Source organism: Lithobates pipiens, unplaced genomic scaffold (assembly GCF_037356315.1).
Source record: "Lithobates pipiens isolate NorthernLeopardFrog02 unplaced genomic scaffold, aLitPip1_a1.2 Scaffold_6, whole genome shotgun sequence".
NCBI classification, from domain to species: domain Eukaryota; kingdom Metazoa; phylum Chordata; class Amphibia; order Anura; family Ranidae; genus Lithobates; species Lithobates pipiens.
Genome location: NW_027507881.1, coordinates 1945055 through 1970756, shown reverse-complemented (window position 1 = coordinate 1970756; position 25702 = coordinate 1945055).

Below are 25702 nucleotides of genomic sequence, written 5' to 3'. Positions count from 1 at the left end.
GGACATCACGTGGTTCAGGTTACGGTCCAGTATGAAGTGCTGATTACATGGTCCTGGTCCTCCTGACCAGCCCCCAGGAAGGCTATGGCCTGGGGTGTGGATCCACCCGACTTTAATGACTCGGGCTGGTTAGCCCAAGGCAAGGAAACTAAAGGAGGATTCTGAGGTGGTTGGGTGCCATCTTCAGTTCGGGACAGACCCAGTGTACTTCGAGCATTCCAGGGGAGGACTCTTTAGAAGAACACCACGTACGGGTTGGTTTTGTTGACAAGAGCCTGGAAGGGCTGAAGTAACTGAGAGAATCTGGTCTTGTGGATATCGCCAAGCTGGCTGAAAGATCCAGGTATCCTTCAAGTGTTCTATAGCTTAGTTTCCTATGTGTGCTGCAACAACGTCTGTGACAAAGACTTTGTTCCTGAGTAAGCACCTTGTTGGCTGCTAGGCCTTGTGAGAGAGGGACTGTCCAACCTGAGTGTTCATCCAGCTGTGAATGGCTATTCTCTGGATGCAGTCAAAGCAAGCAAGTTCTTTAAAGTTTTTTGGACTTTGACATAAGCGTGCCTGAACCTCTTTTCCAACCCTCTGATCCCAAGTTGAAAGACTGTTTAATTGTTTGAGTTTGCAAATAAAATCCATTCAAGTGGATCTATTGTCAGTCTCAAGTTACTGGGCCATCTACCATGGGACATCCTCTAGACGTGAAACAAGGAGAACGGAAGGTAACGGTAAGCCCAAAATAGCCAGCAGCTCCTTCAGGGGTTAGTGCTACACACATATATATATATATATATATATATATACTTCCATCTACTTTAATCAGTCTTTTCAATGCACTGTACACACATTGTGTCAACCCCCAAGAACAACTTTGACTGCAACTACAGTACATATACGATTCAGACCTACAAGGCTTGATACTTTATATACTGTATACAGTGTACTGTATATGCTAGAATTATGCAGTGCTTCCACATCTTCAATATATCCATCCCACCACCATGGGCACTGTAATCTCCTCGACTTCTCAATGAAATATGAAATAATACAATAATTCAAAAACAAAAAAAGCTTGTGTTAAAAGACCTATTTTAATTATATGTGGGATCCAAGATCCTCTGATAGATAGTCCTCCTCCCCACAACCCTGGTCCGGTGGTTATATAGATAAAGACACCCAAATGTTTGACATGTCCTTTAGTAAAAAAAAAAAAGAAAAAAAGAAAAGCTCCTCATTGTAAATGCATAATTATTTATGACGTATGTCACCTGCCAACCTGCCAACACTAAAAACCCAACAGACCCGGCGCACATGAAAGTGAAGGGGTGGGGATAATAATGACATCATTGACCAAATATGGCCATGGTTGGGGATTAACGGCCATGTAAGCCAATGACATTGGTGACTTTGGTGCCTCCTAGATTCCTGAAATACTACTTCTACAGTATCTCACAAAAGTGAGTACACCCCTCACATTTTTGCAAATATTTTATTATATCTTTTCATGTGACAACACTGAAGAAATGACACTTTTCTACAATGTAAAGTAGTGAGTGTACAGCTTGTATAACAGTGTAAATTCCCTGCTCCTCAAAATAACTCAACACACAGCCATTAATGTCTAAACCGCTGGCAACAAAAGTGAGTACACCCCTAAGTGAAAATATCCAAATTGAGCCAAAATTAGCCATTTTCCCTCCCTGGTGTCACATGACTCATTAGTTTTACAAGATCTCAGGTGTCAATGGGGAGTAGGTGTGTTAAATTTGGTGTTATTTCTCTCGCTCTTTCATACTGGTCACTGGAAGTTCAACATGGCACCTCATGGCAAAGAACTCTCTAAGGATCTGGAAAAGAGAATTGCTGCTCTACATAAAGATGGCCTAGGCCAGTGATGGTGAACCTTGGCACCCCAGATGTTTTAGAACTACATTTCCCATGATGCTCGTGCACCCTGTAGTGTAGTTGAGCATCATGGGAAATGTAGTTCCAAAACATCTGGAGTGACAAGGTTCTCCATCACTGGCCTAGGCTATAAGAAGATTGTCAAGATCCTGAAAATGAGCTGCAGCACGGTGGCCAAGACCATACAGCGTTTTAACAGAACAGGTTCCCCTCAGAACAGGCCTCGCCATGGTCAACCATAGAAGTAAGTGTGCCCCCCAGGGTTCTATCCTGGGACCAATCCTATTTAATTTATTCATAAACGACCTGAAGGATGGGATGTATATGTGGACAATACTAAGCTTAGCAGGACAATAACTTATATGCAGGATGTGGAAACCTTGCAGAAGGATCTGAACAAATTAATGTTGTGGGCAACTACATAAAAAAATTAGGCTTTATGTAGAAAAAATGTAAAAAAATGCATTTGGGTGGCAAAAATATAAATGCAATCTACTCACTAGGGGGAGAACCTTTGCGGCAATCTAGGATGAAAATGGACCTGGGGGGTCCTAGTAGAGGACAGGCTCAACAATGGCATGCAATGCCAAGCTTCTGCTAACAAAGCAAACAGAATATTGGCATGCGTTAAAAAGGGGATTAATTCCAGAGATCAAACAATAATTCTCTCACTCTACAAGACACTGGTCCGGCCTCACCTGGAGTATTCTGTCCAGTTCTAGACATCAGTCTTCAGGAAGGATTTGCTGGAAATGGAGTGAATACAGAGAAGGGCAACAAAGCTAATAAAGGGTCTGGAGGATATTAGTTATGGGGAAAGCACTGAACTTATTCTCTCTGGAGAAGAGACGCTTGAGAGGGGAAAGGATTTCAATATACAAATACCACAAACTTTTCCACAAAAGGGAATTTAACCACTTGCCGACCGCTGGCATATATACGTGCGTGCGCACCTGCCGCGAGCTCCATGACTGTGCCCGTGGGACTCGATCGCTGCTGGGATACCCACAATCGTGTCATGGTGCTCATGCTCAACAACGGGGAGATGTAAATAGCATCTCCCCATGCTGCTTAATGACAGGACACTGATCGATTGCTCCCTGTCATTAGGAGCAGCCATCAGTGTCCACGTTATACAAGCCCATCCCCCAGTCAGTTAGAAAAACGTCCCTAGGACACAATTAACTCCTCCCCAACCCCTAGTGGTTAACCCCTTCACTGCCAATGACCTTTTTACAGTAATCATTGCAATTTTAAAGCATTGATCACTGTATTAATGCCAACGGTCCCAAAAATTTGTCAAAATTGTCTGATGTGTCTGCCATAATGAAGCAGCCATGATAAAAATCGCTGATCACCGCCATTACTAGTAAAAAATATATATATATTAATAAAAATGCCATAAAACTATCCCTTATTTAGTAGACGCAAACCAATCAATAAAAAAAGGACGCCAATTTTGTTTGGGAGCCACGTCGCACGGCCACGCAATTGTCAGTTAAAGCGGTGCAGTGCCAAATCGCAAAGAGTGCTCTGGTCAGAAAGGGGGTAAATCCTTCCGGGGCAGAAGGGGTTAATAAGACAAGAGGTCATTCAAAAAAATTAGAAGAAAAGCGGTTTAACCTTAAACTGCATAGAGGGTTCTTTACTGTAAGAGCGGCTATGATGTGGAATTCTCTTCCACAGCTGGTGGTCTCAGTGAAGAGCATTGATAATTTCAAAAAACTATTAGATAAGCACCTGAACGACCACAACATACAGGGTTATACAATGTAATACTGACATAAAATCACACACATAGCTTGGACTTGATGGACTTGTGTCTTTTTTCAACCTCGTCTACTATGTAACTATGTAAGTTGAGTGCACGTGCTCATATCCAGAGGTTGTCTTTGGGAAATAGAGGTATGAGTGCTGCCAGCATTGCTACAGAGGTTGAAGGGGTGGGGGGGGTCAGCCTGCCAGTGCTCAGACCATACGCTGCACACTGCACACTATATCAAATTGGTCTGCATGGCTGTCGTCCCAGAAGGAAGCTTCTTCTAAAGATGATGCACAAGAAAGCCCACAAACAGTTTACTGAAGACAAGCAGACTTAGGGCATGGTTTATAAGATTTTAAGTGTGTGTAGCAGCAACCAGGTGAGGAGTACAAAGTGTGTCTTGCCTACAGTCAAGCATGGTGGTGGGAGTGTCATGGTCTGGGGCTGCATGAGTACTGCCGGCACTGGGGGGCTACAGTTCACTGAGGGAACCATGAATGCCAACATGCACTGTGACATACTGAAGCAGAGCATGATCCCCTCCCTTCAGAGACTAGGCCACAGGTCAGTATTCTAGCATGATAACTACCCCAAACACACCTCCAAGATGACCACTGCCATGCTAAAGAAGCTGAGGGTAAAGATGATGAACTGTCCAAGCATGTCTCTAGACCTAAACCCTGTTGAGCATCTGTGGGGTATCCTCAAATGGAAGGTGGAGAAGTGCAAGGTCTCTAACATCCACCAGCTCTGTGATGTTGTCATGAAGCAGTGGAAGAGACTCCAGTGGCAACCTGGAAGCTTTGGTGGCCTCCATGCCGAAGAGGGTTAAGGCAGTGCTGGAAAATAATGGTGGCCACACAAAATATTGACACTTTGGGCCAATTTGGACATTTGCACTTTGGGGTGTACTCACTTTTGTTGCCAGCGGTTTAGACATTAATGGCTGTGTGTTGAGTTATTTTGAGGGGACAGCAAATTTACACTGTTATACCAGCTGTACACTCACTACTTTACATTGTAGACAAGTGTCATTTCTTCAATGTTGTCACATGAAAAAGATATAATAAAATATATACAAACAATGTGAGGGGTGTACTCACCTCTGTGAGAATATTGGATATATGATCATCAGGGGATTGAATGGGCAAAAGCTCAGGCATTCGTCTAAATGCCATAACGGCCTGGACTGAAAATTAGCCCATCCTTACACAGCGCTGCCTTCTTTTTTTAGAACAATTTTATACTTTACGGTGCTTTGCACGGAGGATTATTTGTACCCTTTTGACCCACCTCACCATAAGACGATTAGCTGTCCTAATGTTACGTAATATAGAAAATTCATCTTTTCTTACCTGGGTGTAACCATATAGATTCAGCAGCTGGGCCATTTGGAGAGTGGTGTCAGAAATGAGATCTCCAATGAAAGCAGCCAGGGCACCCCGCTCCATACAGGAATAATTTGGAGCTTCCTTTGTATGTCCAGACAATATCTGTAGAACGTCTTTTATAGCTTTATTCACATATCCACAGGAATCATACACATGGTATCCCAGAGTTATGTTGGGCAGAATATCTGGACTGCGGTTTATCTCATCAATAGCAAATATAAAAGCCAGGAGATGTCTGTATTCTCTCTGGTAAACCCTGCAGAAAATGGATAGTTTTGCATTGGTCTACAGTACAAGGATTCAAGCAGAAATTGTTTATGGCAAAATGTATAACAGATTTCAACATTTCAACGTTGGACAAACTGGTGATGAAATTACGCTGTGAGTTTTTTTGTGCTAAAAAGATGACTTTTAAAAACTGTGGTGTGTTTTGTTTTTTTTACGTATTCTATGAATGAGTATGGCTCCTGTGTACCTCTTACTCATTCATGCAGACCCCCCACAACCGCCAGACCAGGGTTGTGGAAAAGAGGCTCTTATCGTCATGATACTGGTGCTTTGCCAGTGGTCTCCTGACAAGGTACCCCCCATGCTAAGGGTATGGGGCCTGTTATGGTTCAGGTGGGGAGGCTGAATTCTCACTTTTCCTGGCCTGACAGGGGCCATGATCATATATAGTAAATGCCACATGTAGATTTTGAGTGGAACCACCTTATGCCTGAAATTTCCCCTTAAAATCAATACCAGACCTTATGGGTCTGGTATGAATATTTATGGGGGGGGGCATATGCCATTTTTTGGGTACCCCTTGACATCCTTATTAGAACCTCATCAGTGTAAAGGGTCCTTAGGGGGAATTATACACTTGTTTGTTTTGTGTGGGGCCCACCATTAACCCTCAGCTGATTGGTAGGTGGCTGAAGCTGTAATTTTCCAGCAATTTAGACAGCATTTTTTACTTTTGTAAGTGTTAATGTTGCTGTAGTAGTTTGTATACATTTTAGTGATGTACCACTTCACGAGCAGGGTCAGGGCATCCCCAATGCGTGTTAGTTATCTTTTTTCCCTCTTTTTTAACTCTTCCTATGTTACCTCAAAGAGTCTAATCAATCCCCAAACACACACACATACCCACACTCACAGTTTTTTATTTTTTTTTGTCTTTGACAACAAAACAATCCACCCATGTTTTATAGTTGAGGACAAGGGGATAAATTCTTTAGTTTAGCAAAAGAAACATGACAGGGCTGACACCATTCCTTGTTATTTCATTTAACAAATAGAACAGTATTGTCAGTCCACAACAGGAACAGATTGAAGGGAATTTTTCTGTGACTTCTTTGTCTTTAATCCTTTCGCTGCCAGAGCCGCATTTGTGTGAAATTTTAAAATGCCTGATGATTAGTTAAACCCCCCAAACATTATATATTTTCTGAAAGCAAAGACCCTGTGATATTAGTGGAGCTGTTTATCAAACACATATTTTCAGTAAAAAATACACTAAAAGTAATGTTACTGCACACAAATGAAATGTGGTAGTCAACTTTTTGGTAAAATATAAAATATGAGATTGTTCTGAGCAAATAGAAACCCAACATGTAAAAAGTTAACATTGTGCATAGTGGTGAAAAGGTAAATGCAATGCCGGCCATCAGAAACAGAAATACTATATAATTTTATTGTTGTGCCTGAAAATTCATGTCCAACCAAAACCCTTTTTCTTTTGGACAGCCACTGTCCAGGGCTCCATGAGAGAGATTTTCCCTCACTTCCTGTCCTGCAGATAACAGTTTTACCAGACAGGAAGAGAGGAAAAATCTGCAATAGGGACACGGACAGAAATACAAGGCTGACCGGGATTCCAGCCTTCCAGTGCTTTATTGAAAGTTGTGTTTATTTCTGTGCTGCTATTGGAGAGATTTTTCCTCACTCTCTATGGTAAAACATTATCTGCAGGACAGGAAGTGAGGGGGAATCTCTCTAATGGAGCCCCAGATAACAGTAAAAACCTGACAGGGATTCTATATTCTTCCCCACTCTATTTGAAAGTGAAAAAAATATATGGAGTCATTAAGGGCCAAAGTCACTTGAGGTCCCATTCACACGTGTGTATTGTGGAAACACATAACAATGAATGGCAAAGCACCTTCTCTATGGGCAGTGCAATGTGGTGTCATTCATTGTGAATTGCCCCCCAATGCATTGTACAGTAGATCCCAACACACAACACACCTCTAGGCTGCATACTACACATACCATGCTCTGCGGTGTGCTGCCTTATTAAATAAAGGAATTGCATTTTTTTCCACCATTGTGGTGCATTCGCAATCATTCATAATGAATAAATGTGACCATTAAAACCTGTTTTTTATGAACATATTTTTACATAAATGCAGTGTAACAGACTGAATGAGTCCTGCACATTATCACACATATCTCCTAAAGACACAGCTCTGTAGATCAGATTGGAAGATTTGCTCTTCATATTTCACTTACGCTGAACACATGAAATTTTTAATAGGACTTCCCTTCTCCCTCCACACAGACACTGCAGAATGTACAGTGAATATCCCTCCTATAATGATGTCTCCATCCTGAGAATACTTGTACTCAAATGTATAATTCTTCATAGTCATATCACAGCGGTGATCAGAGTTCTGGATGTCAGATGTGCAGGGGGTCACACACAAAGACAACAACCACAATATTCTAAGTGGATATCTGAAGACAACATGGCCGGGTCTCTGATAGACTCCAATGACTTCTTCCTCTTCTCCCACCTCATCATCACTGACAGCAGCCCAGGATCCTGACACTGACTTCATGGCTCAGCTGAAGGCTGTGAGAGTGTCAGATTTATACAGAATAATTCTGTTATTTATTACTGAGAGACTGGAATATGAATCTACTTATAGAGTAGGAAAAAAAGGCCAAACATAAAATAAACAGAATCCATCTTTGTCAGCACTGTAGAAAGTGAAGGTTAAAAAAAAATCAATATGACATATTATACATGACATAGCAAAAATGAGAAGTTTGATGGCCAAGAATGTCATGTGCATGATTATTATTATTATTATTATTATTATTATTATTATTATTATTATTATTCATAAAATTTATTTAATATATAGGTGTAGGGATGGGGTTCAGCAGTTACCATAGGTTTGGGGCGAATCTCTGGGATTCAAAACATTTGGGAATCACAAAAAATTTCCAAGTTCACCACAAAAATAGAGAACATCCTCTAATGATGTGCACAAGGAATGGATGAAGGAATGGACGGGTGGGGTTACAGCAGCTTTATTATCAGTGTTGTTAGGGACAGCTGACAATTCTGTTTAGAAAGAGATTACTATTTTTTTTTTATTATCGGTACACGTCCCCCATGGCAGTGCATAAATCAGAACATTAGTGTTTTTCTGACAATCTGCCCTTTAAGCTGCCATTTGTTTGAAGTATGCCACTGGAGCATTTGAAAGACTAAGTGCAAAAATGCTGAGCACCTAAAATACTGCCCATCATTGACCTAACCCCCTATCCCAACTCATAAGATAAAAGTTGGCATACACCAGTTAGGCCTATTATCCCTGATTAAAACTATCCTCCTGCTGGACAATTTTACATTGCTGTTTGCTGTGCAGTATCCTAATTCCTAATGAGAATTTGACATTTTGAAATCAGTATAGAAAACTTTCCATGTGAGGCAAGCCAAGATCTTTATATTGATGTCTGACTATTTGCGCCTTCTACTTTGACAAGAAATCTGTGATCCAGCAGATGGTATTGTAGACCTGTTTATATTTGCAAAAAATTCTCTAAAATCATTAAAAATGATATGAACCCAGAAAATTTTACAAAAATTCCTGCTAAATTCCTACAAAATATAAAAGCTAAACCTGCATTGATTTAATAAATAACAAATATTTGTACATTTTAAATTGTGCCTTTTTGCAAAATGGTGAAAACTGATTGTACACAAAATTATGAAAAACCAAATTTCTCAAAATATCTGAAGGCTTTCATTTTTCATTTACAGCTTACAGAGTTTGTAAAATACCCCTAAACTATAAATTTTCTGAAAGAATAGGACCAGTAGAATGTTCGCTAAAATTCATTAAAATCATTATTAGCAGGTACAAACACAGCAAGTTTGAGAAAGTTCCTTCTAAATATAAAGGCTAAATCAGTATTAAGTTAATAAATAACAAATTTTAGTACATTTAAAATTTAAAAATGGGGCTCATGCAAAAATGTCTCTAAAAAGTTGGAGGTTTTCCTTTTTTTTAACTTAGAGCTTTTAGAGTTTGTAAAAGACCCCTCAAATCATATATTTTATGAAAGCACATGGCAAGTAGAATAAAAAGAGGGTGCTACTGATTTTTAAGGCACCACAATATTTGTACAAATTTTTATCAAACAATATTTTTGCTAAAAATACACTAAAATAATTAATAGTGGATTCATACATTCCAAAATGTACACAATTCTTGCTAAATTCCCACTAAATTTAAAAGTTAAAACTGTATTGAGTTAATACATGACAATTATTTGTACATTTAAAATTTCACATTTTTGTGAAATGGTGAAAACTGAAGTTACACAAAACTGTAAATAAAAACAATTGACTCTAAAAATCCAGAGGTTACCATTTTTCACTTACAGCTTTCAGAATTTGAAAAGACCCACGAACCATGCATTTTCTGAAATGACCCGTAGAGTAAAAAAAGTGCTACACATTTTTTGGGCCCCGCAATAATTGTGAAAATGTTCATCTAATTGCTATTTTCACTAAAAATACACTAAAATCATTAATAGCACACAATAAACATAAACACAACATAACTTACAGAATTCCTGCTAAATTACTACTAAAGCATCATTCACATGTGGCATGCTAAAGTGTGTGCCCATGGTGGGCCATGTTTACTTGCACAGGGATGCACATGTGTTCCGTGCATCCCCGTACAGGCCCTCCTATTTATGCCACTTGGGATGCAACAACTGCACAGGCATAGCTGCTGTTCCCAAACTGACATCCGTGTGGGTACATGACCCCAAACACTGACAGTATGTGCTCCGGGACATAACCCAGACCTACATGGATGTCAAATTGGGAGCCATGGCTCTGTTTGCACAGTTGCTACATCCTAAATTACATCAATGGGACTGCCTGCACAGGGATGTACAGAACACCTGTGCATCCCTGTACAGGTAAACACGGCCTTGCAAGGGTGTATGCTTTGTATGCCCTGTGTGAACAAGGTCTTAGGCCCCTTTCACACAAGCAGATGGATCAGATCCATGTGTTCATTTTTTTCAGGTGGGCCTGATCTGACTATCCATTGTTCTCTATGGAGGCTGATGTAAATGGACATGTGTCAGTTTACACCCGCCGGCATCTGATCCAATCTGCTAAAAACAGATGGATAGGGATCATATTCCACATTCATCTAGCAGATTGGATCAGATAGAAATGGCAGGCGGGCCATTTCCATCTGACCACCCCATTGAGAACAGCGGACTGTGTCAGTGTCCACTCTGCATCAGTGGAACGGACATGGACCTGTCATTTGCCTGCTCAGCGAGGATCAGTGGACAGATCTTCCCACTGAGCAGACAGATCTGCTTGGCAGTAGTAATGGACGAACTTCCGATGGGACATTTCGGGAACGCAGCCGATAGTTTGCGAACCGTAACCTTCGTGACGGGCCCCATTGACTTCAATGGGAGGCAAACTTCGCAAACCTACAGGTCAAATTTGCAGCCACAAAAGAATTAATAGCTGTGCAAACATAGTCCCACCACATGGCCAATGACATAACACATGTATGAGGTGAATCTGGGATCGACAACTACAAGCATTCTTTTTTTATATGGGAAATTGTTGTGACAATTCAGGACTGTGGAGCGCATGAAGGCAATGGAGGAGAGGGAAGGTCTGGGACCAGGGTAGGCAAAGAAGAGGGTGCAGGAGATGATCACCAGCAGCGTGACATACAGCAATGACATCTGCACCGTGATAGAGTGATCTGACAATAGCACCGTGATAGAGAGCACTGACATCAGCAGCGTGACATACAGCAATGACACCTGCACCATGATAGAGTGATCTGACAACAGCACCGTGATAGAGAGCCCTGACATCAGCAGCGTGACATAAAGCACTCACACCAGCACCGTGATATACAGCACTGACAGCAGCACCGTGACAGAGAGCATTGACATCAGCAGCGTGACATACAGCAATGACACCTGCACCGTGATAGAGTCATCTGTCAACAGCACCGTGATAGAGAGCACTGACATCAGCAGCGTGACATAAAGCACTCACACCAGCACCGTGATATACAGCACTGACAGCAGCACCGTGATAGAGAGCACTGCCATCAGTAGCGTGACATAAAGCATTATTAACCACTTTGCGCCTGCGCTATAGTGGAAAGACGGCTACAGCTCGGACTCTATCTGCTGGGAGGGCGTCCCTGGATGTCCTCCCTTTAACTTCCCCTCTGCGCGCCGCCGCGAGTGCGCATCGGGGAAGTTTTGTGCTATTTTAAAACGAAAATAAAGTGCCCATCTGTCCCCACTGCCATCTGCCCCCACTGCCACATGTCAGTGCCATCTGCCCCCACTGCCACCTGTCATCAGTGCCATCTGTAGACAATGCCATCTGTCCCCAGTGCCATCTGTCATCAGTGCCATCTGTCCCCAGTGCCACCTGTCCTCAGTGCCATCTGTCCCCAGTGCCACGTATAAGTGCCATCTGTCATCAGTGCCACCTGTCATCAGTGCCACATCAGTGCCACATGTCATCAGTGCCACATAGTGCCATCTGTCATCGGTGCCACATCAGTGCCACATCAGTGCCACGTGTCATCAGTGCCACATAGTGCCATCTGTCATCAGTGCCACATCAGTGGCACATATTAGTGCCATCTGTCATCAGTGCCACGTATCAGTACCATCTGTCATCAGTAGTGATGGACGAACTTACGACGGGACGTTTCGCAAACTTTCGGCCGCGTTCGCGGTCCACGTTCGCGAAACGTCCCGGAACATTCGCGGCAGGCCCCATTGACTTCAATGGGAGGCGAACTTCGCAAACCTACAGGTCAAGTTTGCAGCCACAAAATAATTAATAGCTGTGCAAACATAGTCCCACCACATGGCCAATGACATAACACATGTATGAGGTGAATCTGGGATCGACAACCACAAGCAATCTTTTTTTATATGGAAAATTGTTGTGACAATTAAGGACGGTGGAGCGCATGAAGGCAATGGAGGAGAGGGAAGGTCAGGGACCAGGGTAGGCAAAGAAGAGGGTGCAGGAGATGATCACCAGCAGCGTCACATACAGCAATGAAGTCAGCATAGCACAGGGATGGTGGGAGCCCCTCATAATGAGAATAGCACAGGGATGGTGGGAGCCCCTCATAATAAGCAGCCCCAGGAGGATGTCAGCATAGCACAGGGATGGTGGGAGCCCCTCATAATGAGCATAGCACAGGGATGGTGGGAGCACCTCAAAATATGCACAGCAGAGGTACAGCCCCAGGAGGAAGTCAGCACAGCACAGGGATGGTGGGAGCCCCTCATAATAAGCAGCCCCAGGAGGAAGTCAGCACAGCACAGGGATGGTGGGAGCCCCTCATAATAAGCAGCCCCAGTAGAAATATGACACCGCTCAACCTCTTCAAACTGGGGGGTACGGGCATATAGTACGGTGTGGTTTTTTTTGGACAAGGAAGTGAGCCAAATGAAGAAAGAAGGTCTTTGTGCTTGTTTAAAAAAATTGTTTATAGACATACACATGGTCTACTGGTCACATGTGTTGAATACCTCCGAGATCCATGCCTAATTCATTTTTAGAAATGTGAGGTAGTTAACACTGTCGTGAGCTAGGCGAGTACGCTTATCGGTCACGATCCCCCCTGCTGCGCTGAACGTCCTTTCGGACAGGACACTGGATGAGGGGCAAGCCAACAGTTCCATTGCAAATTGGGCAAGCTCTGGCCAGAGGTCAAGCCTGCCCACCCAGTAGTCCAGGGGTTCATCACTCCACATCGGCCGTTACGATGTAGTCGGACACCTGACGGTCTAGGCGTTCCCTGATGCTGGATCCGGATGACACCCGTCGATGGGTCGGCTGAAAGAATGACCTCATATCCGAAGTCACCAACACATCTTCAAACCGGCCTATTCTTGCAGGCGCTGTTGGATTGGTACCCGCAACTCCTTCTCTGGGAGTGGGAATTGCTCCTCTGCCAGTGCACGCAAAGGCAGAATGCAGCATTTCTCAAAGCAAGGCCTGGAAGTGCTCCATTCTGCCAGCCCTCTGTGACGGCAGTAACATTTCTGCCATTTTGTGTTTGGACCGGGGGTCTAAGTACGTTGCCCCCCAGTACTGGTCCTTGACCCCATATGCTTTTTATACGGGGTCCCTATTAAAACACTGGAGCATGAAGGCCCCCATTTGCACTAAAGTGGAAGCGGTGTGGTGGCCTGGCTCCTGCTCATCATCCAGGATAATGTCGTCCTCTTCATTCTCCTCTCCCCATCCACGCACAACAGGGATCCCAGAAAGGTTTGAAGCATGCTCTTCTTGCTCCTCCTCATCTGCCCCGGCACCATCCTCCTCTGACTCCTCTTCAGACTCCTGTTGTTGACTTGTCTCAGATAGAGTAGCCCCCCCTGGGAATTCATCCAGCATTGCGACTTCCTCATCTTCCCGCTCCTGCTCTTCCACAGCTTGATCAATGACACGATGCAATGCACGCTCCATAAAGAAGGCATAAGGTACCATGTCACTGATGGCGCCATGGCTGCGACTGACCAGTTGGGTGATCTCCTCAAATGGCCACAGAAGTCTGCATGCGTCGTGCATGAGCAGCCACTGGCGCGGTGAAAAAAACCCCAGCTACCCAGAACCGGTTCTACCGCAGAGTTCATACAGGTAAATGTTAACTGCACGTTTCTGCTGGAGCAGCCTATCAAGCATATAGAAGGTTGAGTTCCATCGCGTCGGGCAATCGCAAATAAGACGTCTGACCGGCAGATTGTGTCGCCGCTGAATGTCAGCAAGGCGAGCCATGGCCGTGTAAGATCTTCTGAAATGGGCCGAGACTTTCCTTGCCTGCCGTAAGATGTCCTGGACCCCAGGGTATTTGACAAGGAATCGCTGCACGACCAAGTTTAAGACGTGTACCATGCATCGCACGTGCGTGATTTTGCCCTGTTTCAATGCGCTAAGCAGATTGGCACCGTTGTCACACACCACTTTACCAACTGTCAAATTGAGTGGTGTTAGCCACTGATCTGCCTGTGAACGCAAAGCTGAAAGGAGTGCCGGGCCAGTGTGGCTCTTGGCTTCCAGGCACAACAGACGCAGCATGGCATGGCAACGTCTCACCTGGCATGTCGAATAGGTTCTGGGGAGCTTGGGCGGCACAGCAGAAGAGACGCTAGCAGCGGAAAAGGAGGAGTCAGCTGAGGAGGAGAGGGAGGAGGATGGAGTAGGAGGAGGAGGAGAAGAAGAGTCAGCCCTGCATGCAATCCGTGGCGGTAAAACCAAATCTACACGGGTGCCACGGGTTACATGCTTGACAGCTGTTAGAAGGTTCACCCAGTGGGCAGTAAAAGTAATATACCTTCCCTGCCCGTGTTTGCTAGACCACGTGTCTGTGGTCAGATGTATCTTGGCACCGACACTGTGTGCCAGAGATACATTCACTTGCCGCTGAACATGGCCATATAGCTCTGGGATGCCCTTCTCTGAGAAATACTTCCTTCCTTGGACCTTCCATTGTGGTGTTCCAATGGCCACAAATTTGCGAAAGGCCTCCGAGTTCACCAGTTTATATGGCAGTAGTTGGCGGGCTATGAGTTCTGACAAGCCAGCCGTCAACCGTTGGGCAAGAGGGTTATCCGGCGTCACCCTTTTTTTACGCTCAAACATTAGGCCAACGGAAGCCTGCCTTTTTGCAGAAAAACGTGAGCTTGGCGTGATGGAAGGTGGAGTGGAGGACAATTGTGAGGAGAGAGGAGAAGGAGAAGTAGAAGACGAGGCTGGACGGTGAGAGCCTGCAGTGTGGCTTTGTGTGTTCCGTTGCTCCCACTGGGCTCGGTGATGGCTGCTCATGTGCCTTCTTAAGGCGGTCATCCCTAGGTGAGTGTTGGGCTTACCGCGACTAATGCGTTGACTGCAATGATTGCAGATAGCAACTCTATTGTCAGCAGTGGACACGTTAAAAAAAGCCCACACTGCGGAGCCATGTGCCGGTGTCCTGGGAGCTCCAGATGTGACCGTACATGGTCGATGACTCGCTCCTGATACATTTGCAGTCTGCTTTGTCCCTCCTGTACAATGTAAGTTATTGCTGCTTCTCCTCCCTATCTGCTGGTCCACATCTCCCTCTAAATTCCCCTCCTCTTCCTCTCTTGTGGGCACCCACGTGACATCACTAGACACATCATCATCAACGTCACTTTCCTTACCGCTATAAGTAGAGATCTCAGAATAGGCAGCAACACCGGGGACCAACCTCCTCCTTGGGCTGATCTGGGTACTGTCGTCAGACTGCTGAGTAGCGGTTGTTGCTACCTCCTCTTCCTGATCCAATACCAAGAGTGGCTGCACATCAGAAATGTCCTCTTGATATGGATCGGAAAATAATTCCTGTGACTCAAGCGGAAGGTATGTGGTGGTGGTGGTGGTGGTGTTGTTGGTGGTAGTGTCTTTGGGGGTGCACATAGCAGAGAGTGAAGAAGAGGGTGCAGATCGAGAGGATGAGGAGGGTGCAGAAGAGTAAGGCTGAGCAAACCACTCAACCAAGTCTGGTGCATCCTTTAAAGTAATTGAACGCACCTTCTGCAATTTCCCACTTTGGCTCAAGCCTGTTGTGAGCTCCAGATGTGACCGTACATGGTCGATGACTCGCTCCTGATACATTTGCAGTCTGCTTTGTCCCTCCTGTACAATGTAAGTTATTGCTGCTTCTCCTCCCTATCTGCTGGTCCACATCTCCCTCTAAATTCCCCTCCTCTTCCTCTCTTGTGGGCACCCACGTGACATCACTAGACATGTCATCATCAACGTCACTTTCCCTAGCCACTCAACCAAGTCTGGTGTGTCCTTTAAAGTAATTGAACGCACCTTCTGAAACTTCCCACTTTGGCTCAAGCCTATTGCTCCTGCCCTTCCCCTACCACCCCTGCAGAAGGGCCTGCCTCTTCCTCTGCCTGTCATTTTTTAAATGACCCTGAAGGACTGCTGCAGTATAGGGCAGTGGTCAGTCAGCAGTAGTGCACCTCAACCCTATGTATTGTGGACTGATACCAGTCCTTATAGAATGGCAGACGGTATCTCACTCAACCCTATGTACTGTAGAACCCTATAGCTTACCAGTCCTTATAAGGACTTTTTTGGACCAAGTAGGTTGTGTGTGAGTGATTAGCAGACTGTACGTCAGTCCCTATACCGATGAAGGACTACTGCAGTATAGGGCAGCGGCCAGCAGTAGTGCACCTCAACCCTATGTATTGTGGACCCATACCAGTCCTTATAGAGTAGCAGACTGTACCTCACTTAACCCTATGTACTGTAGCACCCAAGACAGACCAAGTTAACAGTCCTTATAAGGAGGTTTGTGGAACAAGTGGGTTGTGAATGATTAGCAAACTGCAGCAGAAGGGCAGCAGTCAAGTATAATATTCTTTCTATATTTGGAAGAAAGAATATTATACGTGTACAAGCCTATTACCATACCAGTCCTGAAAAGAACCTTTGTGGAACTAATAGTAACAGCTACTAATTAAACTGACCCTCACTGCCTGACACACTGCTTCCTGCCTGTCCCTATATAAACTGACAAAACAGAGGCTACTGGAACAAAAACTGGAATAGCACTTTTGTGGACCTGGTAGTAACAGCTAATGATGATGACTAAACTGACTCTCCCTGTAGCAGACACACCGTCCTGTCCCTTTCTCTAAACTGACAAAAGACACTCAGGCTGCTGCAACAATCAGTAGCACAGAAAACCTATATACACCTAACACCTATACCAGTCCTGAAAAGCACTTTTGTGTACCAAATAGCTAGTAATTTGGGTCAATGGAATCTCTCCCTGCTCCACACAGCAACCTCTCCCTATAGTGACAGAAGAAAGAATTTAAAATGGCCACCGGATCGGGTGTATTTATAGGTTAGGGGGAATGTCCAAGTGTCCATGTGCTTTAATGTCTCAATTGGCTGTCCTGTACCCCATGATGGTTGTGTCATCATAGGTCAAAGTTCTTTTACACAGAAAACACGGAAGTCCGCCGGGCGAACGGCGGCAATAGTCCGCCGATTGGGCGAATCGCGAACAGCCAAAATTTGCCGCGAAAGGACCGCCGGGCGAACTGTTTGTCCTTCACTACTTGGCAGAGTTTGCTCCATGTGAAAAGGGTCTTACTATGTTTGTTTTATATATCTTTTAAATGTATTTATATATATATATATATATATATATATATATATATATATATATATATATATATATATATATAAATATATATTGGGGAGTCTTTGGTGAGATATAAGAGGTCCAAACAGACCCCATGTCTCTTTTTTGAGAAGAAAGTCCCTTTCTCTGTAGCACTTTACATGTATAGAGAGAGGTTCATTATACATTCATAAACGGACACATAGTAACACTCGGTTTACTATGTTCAGCTGTCAGTGGACAGGAATGATCGGTAGTGATCAATGCCTGTGTCCCCTGTACTAGAGGGAGGGGGCTGGTAAACACATGTTCACCAAGCCTCCCAAACCCCAACCTCACCCGCTGCTGTACCATCCCCCCTCCCCCGGTGCTCTCCATCCTGTCAGCTTGCCGGAGCGCAGTGTGGATAGCAGCTGCAGGTGGCGGGAGGGGAAGGAGGGATGCCACTGGAGCAGGGATGGATCGGAGGTGCAGGGGCTATTGTGAGGGGTGACAAAGTGATTGGGGTACATACTGTGAACACCTTTAAGCCCCTGTAGCACTTGAGTGCAGGTGGGAGTGGCAGAGGAGAGAAGCCAGCTTCTGAGGGTAACTTCAGGGGATCAGGTTTGCAGGGGGGGGGGGGGTGAATTGGGTGTGGGGGAAGGTTTTCAGTGCTGGGGGAAGGGGAATGAAGGGGATAGGAAAGGAGAGGGGGGGCATTTTAGAAGAATAAGAGCAGCGGGAGGTGGGGAGACTGGGATTAGGAAAGTGGCTGCAGGGGGGGTTCACCTTTGAGGTTATTAACTCTGATCAGTGGATTGTAATCCGCTGATCAGAGTTTTAGAATTGTTCAGCAGAGTCTGCTGAACAATTTTACTACAAGATTATGGTCACTGAAGTGACTATGAGCTTATAGCAGAAGGAGAAATGAGGACTGTATGGTGTAAGGACCTAGCCACCTGGAATCAGTGCTGTAGGTCCGTATGTTGTACGGACCTGGCAGTGAAAGGGTTAAAGGGCAGCTTTGAAAATACAAAAAAAAACCCTTCAAATTGCATGCTTTGGGGATACTTTAAAGCGGTAGATGGTTTTACAGAACAATAAGATTCTGAGGGCCAGCACCAGCCACACCATAAATATTTTATAGACTCTCTGCACATTATACAAGCTATTGTTCTTGTCCACCATATTAAAGGAATCGAGCAGGAATATGTTATTGTGAGATAAAATTCAGTTTGTTTTCCTACAGTCAAGAACCAAAAATGTTTAATGGACACAACGCACACCATATAGGGGTTTTTACAAGGCTACAGTTGAAGTCTTTTTTAAGATCTGCTATTTCAGAGAAGGCAGATTGTCTAAAAATGGTTTATTATTGTCTATCTCTGAAGACTGAAGAACGAAAGATTCCAGAACACATTTTAAGCCTTTCCTGGATAGGCTGAAAAATGGGAAGGAGCGAGTAAGCATATTGCATCTGAAAATAAAAAAAAATTTACTTTTTAGGAGACGGGAAAAAGTACAGATTTGCACCACAGATATTAAGCTTGTATGGACAGATTGCAATGTTTGGGTTATTAGATGAGAATATTATATCTGGAATTTTTTTTTAAAAAGTGTTTTGATTCCGAGATTGACAAGGCTAACATTTTACAGTTATGCACCACAGCTATTATGCCTTTTTGACAGGCTGTAATTTCTTAGGGACTGAGCAGCCATATTATAGCTGGAAAGAAAAAAAAGTGTCTTTATTCAAAGATTGACAAGGCAAACAATTTTCAGTTTTGCACCACAGTTATTAAACTTGTATGGACAGGCTGCATTTTCTGAGGGAGAGAGCAAGCACATGCATCTGTACATTACAATGCATTTTTAGGTCACTGAAGATTAGAGATGGGCCGAACACCTCCCTGTTCAGTTCACAGCAGACAGCTAACCTAACCTGAACTGTGAACCCCATTGAAGTCTATAGATGTAGAACAGTAAAAATCAAAAAGTGTAATTTTGAAGACTTATATGCAAGTTATTGGCCATAAAAGGGGTATATGGGTGTGGGTACTGTTCTGGGGGACATGTATCAAAGCAAAACTTTTTTTAAACAATAGTTTTTACATGAGCAGTGAATTTATTGATGCTTAAAGTACCACAATAAAAACAAAAAAATCCTTTAAATATAGTGCCTGGGGGGGTCCCCTTAGTCTGCCTGTAAAGTGGCACAGCGGTACCCTGTGTATAAAACCTGCTGCAGCAAAACTGATATTCCTAAAGAAGAAAAAAGAGTCAAATCCCATTTAAAATAACTCACAGTTGCAGTTTCTGGCACCCGGCTATTAAAAAAAAGAGAAAAAAATGGTGGGGGTTCCCCCAAAATCCATACCAGACCCTTATCTGAGTATGCAGACTGGCAGGTCATGAAAGGGAGGGACAAGGGAGTGCCCCGCCTCCTGAACCATACCAGGGCTCATTCCCTCAACATGGGGTTGGGTTCTTTGGGGCAGGGGGCTCCGCCCCCTCATCTCAAAGCAGATTTATTATCTATGAATTGCTCTTTTCTCACTCACTCCCTAACTTTGATGAATATTTATGCTCTCAACTCTGGTCAAATAAAATTTCTCTCTACTGTATTTGAAAAATTAGGCAAAGTCTTCCAACTTTTTACTATCAGAGGAGGTGGCTTTAATATGACCATGTCTCCTGGTAAGGATAGGCACTCAATTTTCCCTTAAGCACCAACCTCCACAGCTCACCGCTTTTTGACATCTTTCTACAAACTCATTAGGACACGTAATCTCCTTGATGTTTGGAGACTTAAATACCCCACACAAAACAGTATACATTCTATTCCAAACCTCATAAGCTTTATTCCAGGCTAGACTCTTTTTTGTTTCCTCTCCCCTACTGACATCCACGGTTTCCTCAGAAATTGACCATATAACCTGGTCTGATCATAACTTTGTACACTTAGAGATCACCCTGTCCTCTGTCTCACCCAGAACATGGCATTGGTGGCTCAACAAATCCCTGCTCTGTAATCTGGCTAAAGAGAAACTAACAACCTGTCTGAATTTTTCCAGCTCAATGAGAACAATGTTCCTAAGACCTCCACCTTGTGGGAAGCCAACAGGGCCATCTTTCGGGGTCAATGCATTTCCATTGGCTCCCACTTGAAAAAAGATGCAGCCTTCCAATGCTCTTCTCTCACAAATAAACTCCAAAAGGCCAAAAGGCTCCTGATGTCTTCCCCCACGGAGGTTTGGCTTCGAAACGTTATCTTTTCATGAAACCAGCTTCGACCCTTAGATATGAACAAAATTGATAAATCCCTTCTGTGGTCCAAGCAGAAGTTTTATGAATACTCCAACAAACCCCACAGAATTCTGGTGAATAAATTGAAACCTCGCCCTTCCACGCATCTCCGGACTTTCTCATACAAGCCCAATGGCCCACCCACCCTCTTACCATGTCCAAAGTCTTAGGAGAATTTTACCATAAACTATACAACTGTCTAAATAAAGATCCCAATCACCTCTTCACGCAAGAAAAATTTGATTCTCTTTTCAAATCCTTACATATGCCCAAACATTCCTCGGCCCATCTTGCCTCCTTAAACTCTGCGATCACCCCTGAAGATCTAGCCGAAGTAGTCAAAAACCTCCCAACTCATAAATCCCCCAGCCCAGATGGCTTAACTTACTCTTATTACAAAACATTTCTCCCGATTCTAAGCACACATTTAATATCCCTCTTTACCTCCCTGTTTAAGGGAACTATTCCCATCCTCATTTTCTCCACACTTATATCTCAGTGATCCCAAAACCTGGCAAAGACACCTCCCTCCCTGACAATTACAGACCCATAGCTTTGCTCAATTTCGATTATAATGCCCTTCCATTCCAACCAGAAAATCCGTTCGGATTTTTGTCCAAAACTTGTGTTGCGTACAAACGGTCGCACAAAGTTGTCGGAAAATCTGATTGTTCTGAACGAGGTGACGTCAAACACGTACGTTAGGACTATAAATGGTCCAGTAGCCAATAGCTTTCGTCTCTTAGTTTATTCTGAGCATGAGTGGCACTTTGTCAGTCAGAATTGTCTACACACGATCGGAATTTATGTGATTGGATTTTGTTGTCGGAAAATTTTAGATCCTTCTCTCAAACTTTGTTTGTCAGAAAAAGTCTGATAGAGCCCGCACACGATCGGATTTTCCGACAACATAATCCGATCTGACTTTTTCCATCGACATTTCCAACCGTGTGTACGGGGCATTAGATCTTTATCAAAATATTAACTAATAGACTCTCCCATATAATCCCTAAATGTATGCACAAGGATTAAGTGGGATTTGTCCCCGCTTGACATGCCAGTGACAACACAAGACGCTTAAGATAAAAAAAGCGCAGCGCTCAGATAGATCTCAGGTATTACTGAGAATAATATACACAAATGAAAAAGTGCAATTGACAATAACACAAAGCCAGTGCTGAAAAATCATAAAAACAGTGAAACAATGTGTTGGATATAGATCATCCTTAATATTAGGAAAAATAACAGTCACAATCTTTTTAGTAAAGTCCAAAAAAATTGGGGGTAGTGATCCAAACCATTAAGCAAAGTATGCAGTCTAGTGGGTGATATTCAGTGAGTAGAATGATAAATGATCTGCCACCATAAGTTCTTAAAGGCTTACCAGAACGATTAGACCCAGATGGGTAAACACCCACTGAGTCAAGCAGGCTTGAATGGTAATGAACACCAAAAAAAACTATCTCCGCAGCCACGAACTCCAGGCAATCAATAGATACACTTCCAATGATGTTGTATGGGTTAATACACCCAAACGGATATTTATCAAAGGAGAGGAAAGAAAACAGGCGGGCACATAGCATAATTCTGCAAAAAGACTTACAGCATGGTAATGACAAACAAGCACTTTAAAATAAAGTTGGCAGTAACAGTGGCATCAGTAATCCTTCCCAATGCGTTTCATCCTCTAGGACATCATCCTAGAGGACGAAATGCATCGGGAAGGATTACTGATGCCACTGTCACTGATGCCACTGAGTGCCCTAGTCCTACAGTTTGGGTACTCTCTTGCTGATAGCTGATCTGGAGAGTAAAAATTCTTATTAGTGATATATAATGTTTTCTTTTTGTTAAGCTTGCTCTCCCGATCCACCCTTCCCTTTCCCTCATCCCTCCCCCTTGAACTGTTCTGCAATTGTATACCACTTCCTATACTTGTATTATTGTAAGTTTATTCTGTTGTCGTCTGAGTATGACCCAAATCATTTTGACAATCATACTTTTCTGTCTTCTCTGAAGTTTTATATTTTTCATGAAAAATTCAATAAACATACAATTTAAAAACAAATGCTGTAGGTAAGGGCGGGGGAACCTTGTGATATAACCTGGTGGCACTGCCACCCCGTGTGACATCACGGACCACTACATGCTGCGTTGGTGTCATCACAAGTGGAGTGATGCCATCAGGTGACATCACCAGGTGGCTCCGCCCTTACCTATATAATAACTGTCAAACAACAGAGCCTGCAGTAGGTGGTCGACCTTCATGGATGGCAGGAGTTTTTTTTTTCATCAACATGGGCACAAGGTGCTTTGGGGTAAGGGGGCAGAGTCCCCCCTGCCCCAAAACACCCACCCCCATGTTGAGGGCATGTGGCCTGGTATGGTTCAGGGGGCACTTGCTCAACCCCCCTTCCGTGACCATTTTTTTACCAGAAAGGTTTTTTTTTATTCACTTGTCAGCAGGGAAGCCCATTAAAAGCTGATACATCATTAGTTGTTAAGGATGCTGCAACCGGCTTCCCGGCCTTGCACCCAACCAGCTTTTACTGTACCCTTATTGGGCAAAGCTTTGCCCAATCAGGGCACAGAATGCACTATGCAGAGCACAAATGCCAAGCACCCTGCAAATGTGAATTTTTCCCGAACGGGGCAAACAGCCAATGTTCAGCCCAAACACATGCTTGGGCCGAACTGTTCACCTAACTCTACTGAACATGGAGAAATGTTGTACGTTACCACCACAGATAATAAGTCTGTATAGACAAGTTGCACCCTCTGAGTGGTTAGGCAGCAATAATATATCTGGAAATAAAAAAAAATTGTGAGTCAATTTGGCGACTGACAAGGCAAAATGTTACAGTTTGGTAGAAAAGATATAAAGCCCTAATGAGCAGATTACAAATTTTAAGCGGCTGTGTAGGAATGTTACGTCTGGAAATAAAAGCAAGTATGAGTGTCTTAATTCAGAGACAGAAAGGGGAAAAATTAACAATTTTGCACCAGAGCTATTTAGCATTTTTGGTCAGGCCACAATTTCTGAGGGAAAAAGTAAGAACATTTCATCTAGAAAGAAAAAAAATATCATTGCCTATTTGTTTTAAATTTAAAGAAAAAAAGTGTAAAGACTTGCAGCACAACGTTGAATATTTTAATGGATAGGCCGCAATTTCTGAGGGAGAGAGCAAGAAAATGACATGCGGATTTAAAAAAAAATGAGTGTTTTGCTTTGGAGACTGACGATGGGAAAAGGTTAGAGATTTGTACAACATATATTGGGGGGAGGGGAGGCTTCTATTTCTGAGTGACAGAATGGACATCTTACATCTAGAACTAAAAGTTGGATCATTTTCGTTTTAAATTGGAAACATAAACATTGCACAGAATTGCACCACACTTTTCAGGCCTTCATTGGATAAGTGACAATTTATGAGGGAAGAGTAAACAGATTACATGTGCAATTAAATAAATGGCTTCCTTGTTTACAGACTGAATAAAGGAAAATGTGACAGTTTTGCTGCTAAGTGTGTAATCCTGCTTGGTCAGGCCCCCTTTTCTGAGGGAGAGAACAAGTAGACTTCAGCTAGAACTAAGAAATGATATTTTATTTTTTATCAGGGTGGTACATGTTATCAGATTCTCACCACAACTTTTAAGCCTGTTTAGGCCGAATACTATATGCTGGCCATAGAATAAGCAGATTGCATTGGGTGAGTTGTCCTCTGAAACAGCCGTCCCCCACAATGTTCAATAGAGTATACAATGGCTTTAGGAAAAATGATGCCATGCAGTGTTACAGCTGGTATGTCTAGGGGGCAGGATCCACACCGGGGCAGAGATTCAGTAAGCTCTGCAGGGGCAGGCCCGGAGGTGGCACTCCAACTTGTGCCAGGAAAAGTCATGTATAACAACAGCACCAGGCTGCTGTCTGCCCTTCAGCAGGGTAGGTTCCCATATGTGTCTTCTCTGAGACATGTGCCCAACCTGGTGGTGCAGATATTCCTAGATAGGTACCCAGACTTATAGGATCTTTTGAAGCAGAATAGGAGAGTTTGTAGCCAACTGATGCCATCCTGCATCCTTTCTGTCTGCCAGCAGAGTTACCCAGTGGGTGATGAATGATATATAACATCTCTGCCATGACTTGCTGGACCATGTGTCTGTGGTCAGGTGGACCCTTCTGTTGACCCCATGGTGGGATGACTTATTAATATTACCTTCCACATGATGGTGGGGGGCAGGGATGGTCTTAAGGGAGAAGAATAGGGATGAGCCAACATTTTGGTCTGAATTTAGATTTGGACTGACCTGTGGCTGTGTGGGCAATTGTCCAAATATCTGAACCTTTGCCCATTCAGCCTCCTGTTTGGTGAGAGCCGAGCATCATATATAGAAGGGGTACTTCTACCACTTCTATACATTTATCCTGGAGTACGGCTTTACGTTTGGCTACTTTTTTGTCTATGGCTTGCTTACAAAATAAAAACATTTTTTTTACAAGGCAATATCAGCAATAAAAATATCAGCAATAAAACTATCAATAATAAAAGTATTTTTTTTGCTTTAAGAGAAATGATAAATGTATCACTTTGCTATTACAATGTTATTGCTGAATGAATAGGTACATAGAGAAATGTAAACATTGCTCTGGTCCATAGGTGGGGTGCAGGTGTGAGAGAGGAAGGGGGTCAAGAGGTTTGGTCTTGGAAATGGAGCGAATACAAACAAGTGCAACAAAGCTAATAAAGGGTCTGGAGGATATCAGTTATGAGGAAAGGTTGTGAGCTCTGAACTTATTCTCTCTGGAGAAGAGACGCTTGAGAGAGGATCTGATTTCATTATATAAATACCGTACTGGTGACCCCACA